The sequence below is a fragment of the Dasypus novemcinctus genome, chromosome 2, assembly GCF_030445035.2.
Source record: "Dasypus novemcinctus isolate mDasNov1 chromosome 2, mDasNov1.1.hap2, whole genome shotgun sequence".
Classification (NCBI taxonomy): Eukaryota; Metazoa; Chordata; class Mammalia; order Cingulata; family Dasypodidae; genus Dasypus; species Dasypus novemcinctus.
In genome coordinates, this window is record NC_080674.1 from 197,727,411 (window position 1) to 197,734,229 (window position 6,819).

At 39.4% G+C, this 6,819-nt stretch overlaps 1 protein-coding gene across 4 annotated transcripts in view; it reads right to left on the minus strand.

Moving 5' to 3' along the window:
* ZNF678 (zinc finger protein 678) overlaps positions 1–6,375 on the minus strand; it is a 32,097-nt gene extending 25,722 nt beyond the window's left edge. For all 4 annotated transcript variants that reach the window (XM_004458094.5, XM_004458096.5, XM_004458095.5 and 1 more), the window contains exon 1: positions 6,287–6,375. The gene's annotated coding sequence lies outside the window, so the exon portion shown is untranslated. The remainder of the gene's footprint in view (positions 1–6,286) is intronic.
* Between the last annotated feature and the right edge of the window lie 444 nt (positions 6,376–6,819).

Consider the following 6,819-nt stretch of genomic DNA (forward strand, 5'->3'; position numbering starts at 1 on the left):
GGTCAAACAACACACCAGGGAACCTGCTTGCAAATAGGAGAATTCCATCCTTCAACCATGTGGGATCTAAGCTCCCTCTTGATTTAGAGGTGGAGTGGGCATTGCCATCCCAAGGTGTTCAGGATGGAGGAATAAAATATGGATTAGGGTGGACTTACTGGCATTCTCCTATAGAACTACTGTGACTCTGGCAATGGAAGAAATTATAGCATTGATGTGGAGACAGTGGCCACTGGAGTTGCTGAAGGCAGGGAGAGGGAAAAACAGGTGTGATACTGGGGCATTTTCGGGACTTGGAGTTGTCTTCAATGATACTGCACAGAGAGATGCAGGAAATTATATATCCTGCCATAACCCATTGTATGGAGTGGGAGAGAGTATAAACCACTACATAAACTATAATCTATGCTATGTAGCAATGCTCCAAAATATATTCATCAAATATAATGAATGTACAACACTAATGAAAGAAGCTGTCAATGTGGGAGGAGTGGGTGTGGATAGTGGGGTATATGGGAACCTCTTATATTTTTTGATGTAACATTTTGTGTGATCCATGTATCTTTAAAAAAAAGATAATATTAAAATATTTTTTTTAAGTTGTATTCGGCTGAGAGTTGACAGAATTTCAGTCATTTGTGAATTTTTATTTAGATTCATTATGATCAAAATTTGCTTTTTTAAAATAAAAGGATGAGAAGAATTTCTCGTGATCTCTTTAACAAAGAATATTTAGTTTTTTATTCATAAAGTTTGGCTGGCAGTTAATGTAAACCTGATTATTTTTGTACTGAAAGATAAAATTTTTAGAAACTTAGATTTTAAAAGTAATGACAGTGCTTAACTTAGTACTATTTGTAATTTGACTCATTTAAATCTAATGAATATGTTTTTCTTTCTAAGGCCCTATAAATGAAGGCCTAAAAAAATAATTCATAAAATGAAAGAGAGGGAAGTGGATGTGGCTCAAGTGACAGGGCTTCTGCCTACCATATGGGAGAACCTGGGTTTGATCCCTGGGGTCTCTTGGTGAAAAAGAAGAAGAAAAGAAAGCGTGACTGTGCAGCAAGCCATTACCCGCGCAAGTGCCTGTGTGGCAAGCCAAGTGTCTGCGTGGTGAGCCAGTGCCTACACAAGTGAGTCAAGCAGCAAGATGATGTCGCAACCAAAGAAAGACAAAGGGGGATAGTCAAACTGAAATACAGCAGAAACCAGGAACTGAGGTGGCACAGCTGACAGGGAACCTCTCTCCATATCAGAGGTCTCCAGGATTGAATCCTGGTGAATCCTAGAGGAGAAAAAATGAGAAGAGTAGACAAAAAGAAAAATAGATACAGAAGATCACACGGTGAATGGACACAGACAGCAAAAATGGAAGGGTGGAGGGAGGAGGGGGAGGAGAAAGGGAAAAATAAATCTTTTAAAAAAATGAAAGAGAGCAAACATTTAAAGTTCTTTTATTTTATTACATAAAAGAAATTTGAACACTAAGATGTATGTTATCAGGGTCTGTGGTGGGAATAGGGAAAGGGAAGTCAATGCTTAAATTGTACAAAATTTCTGTTTGGGTTGATTGTAAAGTTTTGGTAAAGGATGGTGGTGATGGTAGCACAACATTGTGAATGTAATTAACAGCACTAAATTATATACTGAATGTGGTTAAAATGGGAAATTTTGATGTATATATGCTTCAGAATGAAAATATTAAAAAACAACATTCATGCTTAGAAGTTTTGGAGAAAAAACAGAGGAGACAGAGAAGGAAAGGACAGTGAGGACAGACAAAATTAAAAAGAATGTCATTAACCCAAGGCTAAGTGATGGAAGCATGTCAAGAATAAAGAACAAGCAAGACGTGGACCAGCAGAATATCCCTGTCTACATATAATAACAGGAGTTAAAAATGCTGTTTGACCTAATGTAAGGGGGAAATGGAAAGGAGAAATGAATTTATATGGCTATGAGTCTCTAAAAGAGTCTGGAGGTTGTCAGAAGGATTGCCCTTATGCACACCTGAGCAGAGTCTCAGAGACAGATAAAGTAGATACAACCCCAGGTGTTGGTCCTTTTGAGGGCTAAAGAGACTCACAGGTTCTATGGGCATGGCAGATGGGGTTCACTGCCATGTCAGTTGGCCCTTCCTTGGAGGCTGGTGGTTCTGCGTGATGGAGCTGAACTCAGATGGGATCTCTTTTCATAAGCCTTTCACGCTACTTTACTGGAATTGTAGTTGGTGTTGGGGTTTAAGATATATCTAGGGGATTTGAATCTCTGGACTGACAATATGATAGCCAGGCCCTGAGCCTCAACAGACTTCAACTCCTACACTCTGATTTATTGGACTTACCTCACTCAGCTAACATGGAGTTGAAGAATGTCAACCACTACACCATGGAGCCTAGAGTGCCTACAACTGAAAGCAGGAGGATTGCATCCAGTATCCAAGTGGAATCTAAGCCCCCTCTTGACATAGATGTGGAATGGACACAACCAATCCAAGGTCCACAGAGAAAATGTGGCATTGGTGTGGGAAAAGTGGCCATGGTGGCTGCTGGGTGCGGGGAATGGGAGGAAGAGATGAGATGTGGAGGCGTTTTCGGGACTTGGGGTTGTCCTGGGTGGTGCTGCAGGGACAATTACCGGACAATGTAGATCCTCCCATGGCCCACTGAATGGAACATGGGAGAGTATGGGCTATGATGTGGACCACTGACCATGAGGTGCAGCGATGCCCAGAGATGTACTCACTAAATGCAATGGATGTGTCATGATGATGGGGGAGAGTGTTGCTTTGGGGGAAGTGGTGGGGTGGGGGCAGTGGGGTGAATGGGGACCTCATATTTTTTAATGTAATATTTTTAAAAAATGAATAAAAATATAAATATATATATAAAAAATAAAAGCACTGAAGTATAAAAAAAATTTTAAAAAAAGAGCAAGTAAGAAAGTCAAATGTACTTTATGGAGTAAATTAGAGGAGGATCAGAGGGAAAATTGGGCAGTGGTGAAGGTTTCTTAACTCCATACCATTAAAAACAACAGCAACAAAAAATCAATTGTATAATTAAATAGGTAAATAAATTTTAGGTCATGTAAATTATACCAAAACACAGCTGTTAAAAAAAAGAAAAGAATTTGAAAGAAAACTGCCATGTTATTAATCTTTTTTATCCCCAGGTATTCACCAGGGAAAATGAAAACGTGTATATAATAAGGACTTTTTTTTTCAAAAAAGAGATGAAATAAAAAACGAAATAGGATAAAAGCCTGTTAGCATTTAATGACTTGTACATGAATATCCACAATATCTTGATTCATAATATCCCAAAATTTAAATGTCTACCAAGACAATAATGGATAACCATTTTGCAACATGGTCATTTAACAATGTCAAAGTGAATCTATCAAGAAAATATAACAATTATAAAGAGATATGCATGGAAAAACTACACAAAAATATATGGAGGAAAAAAACCACAGAATTGAAGGGAAAAACATAGAGTTCAGCAGTGATAGATGGAAACTTCAATTTCCCAACTCAAGAATGGATAGAACAAATAACAAAAGGTCAATATGGACACAGAGGTTTTATACAACCCTATAAACTAGACCCAGCAGAATACACATTCTTCTCAAGTACACATGGCACATTCCCCAGGTTAGACCATATGTAATTCCTCAGTGTATGTAAAACACTGAAATAAGCATCTTCTTGGACCAAAATGGAATGAAACTAACAATCAGTAGCAGAAGGGCAACTGGAAAATTTACAAATATGTGGAAATTAAACAACTAACTCTTAAATAACCAGTGGGTTACCATATAAATCACAAAGGAATTTAGAAAACACATTGAGACAAACAGAAATGAACAGACAATATATCAATACTTAAAAGGATTGCTTGCTCATAGAGAACTGTATAACGATAAACACCTACATCTTAAAAGAACAACTATGGGAGGCAGATGTCGACCAAGTGATTGCTCATCCATCTACAATATGGGAGGACCAGGTTCAATCCCTGGGACCTCCTGGAAAAGGCTTGCCCATGTGGTAAACCACACAGAAAGATTACAAGCAACAAAGAGAGAAACGAATGGGAGAGTCAAGGCGAGACGCAACAGAAACCAGGAACCGAGGTGGTGCAAGTGACAGGGAACCTAACCTCTCTCCACATCAGAGTTCCCCAGAATCAAATCCCGGTTAATCCTAGAGGAGAAAAACGAGACAACAAAAGAGAGAAATAGGCATAGATCACACAGTGAATGGACACAGACAGCAAAAACAGCAGGGTGGGAGGGAAGGAGGGAGAAAAAAAAAACATCTCAAATCAGTAACATAAATTTTCACCTGAAAGAACTAGAAAATGAAGAGCAAATAAAATTGTATGCCAACATATTACAAATTCCTAGGAACACAACAAGCCTTCTTATAGATTTACTCTTTAAAAGTCACTGTTCTGAAAAAAAAGTTACAGTGGGTATTTAATAGCAGGTATTTTATGTGTTCATGAATTATCTTTCTATGTTTTCATTCTGTAACTCATATTTTCATGTTAGCCTTCATCTTTCTAGTGCTATTCTGTAACATTCCAGAGGCAAATGATCATCAGTTTGAGACAGGGTAGTACCAGGGAGTGGTATTATATTGGTACATCAAACTATCAATCATCTGCCCTTTGGAGTTTAAATTTAGTTTAGGAGAGATAATTTAGAGTAAAATGATAAGGTAAGGTAAACTTATGTACATAATACCGAAGGGCGTCATGGAGATAGGAAAAACTCTTGGAAAGAACAAGTATGTTACCTGAAACCTTAAGGATTTGCCTGGACAAAGTCTTAGAAAATCTGCCTGGAATACAAATTAGTTTAAAGGATTCATGCATAAAACCATGAGAAAACAGAGCCTGCTCCTCCCAAAAAGTGAGAGCAGAATGCACTGCAGGCAAATGGTGCGGACTGGACTGGAAAGAGCAGCTGAAAGGGGCATTAGGGTACTGAAGGCCATTAATTATAAGTCCTATAGTCCTTGTGCTAAGACCAGTGGGAATCCATCTAAAAAGTGAAAGTAGGACTGTGACATGATGAGATTTCAGTTTCATAGATAGCCTTTTAGGTGCAAAATTCACTGAATACAATGTGAATACAATGCACAGAAAATTTAGAAAATTGTCTCTTTTCAAATTTGAAAAAAGAAAAAAGAAAGCAAAGAATTTGAAAATGGCTCGTTATCAGAGGAAAATATTGATTGCCACGGGAAAGAGGCATCTAAAAATTTAGATTATAGATGTGCTAATACTGCCATTCAAATGGAAATATGCAAAATTTAAGTGCTTTCAGATTTGGAATTTTTAACAGGTGAAATTTAGTTTTAATGAATATATCTAATTTACAAAAAAGCAGTTACTGACTTGGCTCTTAACAAATTTCATCCTAGCTTTAAGCAGTATGCTTAAAGAAGGTACTAATCACCATTGTGGTTTGATCTTCAAAAACTGACTTCTCTTAATGCAAGAAATTTACTTTGTGCAAACTTATCCAAATTTGGAAGTGATATGTATAAATACATAGAGAAAAAGGATGACTGAAGTATTTTTCAAAAATTTTACTGACAAGTGAGAAAATAAATAAAACAAAATGGAGCTACTATGGCTAAGAAATTTAAAATGGAGTCGTCGGGAGGCATTCAGAAAGGTACTCTGAAACAAGTCACAACCTGATAACCCAAACTGCCAAGGTATGCAAAACAAAAAGCAAAACGTTTCTGAAGACATCTGGATGCCATGCAACAACTACAAGTTAATCAAGAAACTGTCTAACTTGACAGATATTTGGAAAGCCCTAAATATTCCATCATGATTCTTTACAAACTTAATTTTTCCCTTAAAAACTCATGGCTTTGGAAGCCCCAAGACGGGACACAGTTTGGGTTGCTACCTGAATCTGTTTTCCCGGAATTGCAATTCTAAGACCCCAAATAAATGCTTTCGTTGTCATACAGCTCATTCTGTAATTTCCCCAAGGGCTCATGTTTGCTTCCACTAAAACTAAGAAATTAAAATGATAAAAATTTTGATTTTTAAAGGTGAAAAAGACATTTATTAAAATAAGTTGGGAGTTTTAATACTCGTACTTAAAATTTTTTCAACATCCTTCCCAACAATCTTAGTGTTTCAGGATAAAAACAACAGGCAAAAAATTAATAAAAGCACAGACAAAAGGAGCACCATTTTCCCTTTCCCCTCGGGCTGCAACGTGGCTCAGTCAGGACCTGTCCCCAACTTACCCAATTGGAAGGTTCCAATATTTTGCATATTCGTTTCAGCGCTGGATATGCTTTTCCCCTTTCTCTGCTGTTTTAGAATTGTCTCCAAGAACAATCCTGAGTCTCTATAAAGCCCCGCATTATGCCAGATTTCGTGCTGGTAACCCTCTCACTAAATGGATATCAGGTCAAATAAGTCTCGCTAAAACACTCCACGAGAAGGTGGAGAACGCCTCGCAGAGCCCCGGGAAGGGCAGGAGGTCCTCGCCCGCTCCTTCACACGCCTCGCCGAGGCAGCCGCGGCTCAGCGCCCTCCCCACGCCGCCGCGCTCAGGGCGCTTCTCGCTCACGGTGCACGTCGCCGCCCGCCCGCAGCCCCGGGGGCGTCCCGGGAAGTTTCCGGGGAGGTCCCCGGCGGGGGAGGGGGCGCCCGAGGGCCCCGGGCGCGGGGCAGGGGGCTTCTGGCTCTTCCGCGCACGCGGGCCCACGCCTCTGTGTCGCTGAGAGGCTTCAGGCTCCTCAGTGCAGGGCCCGAGCCCCCGGAAGTGCCTCCC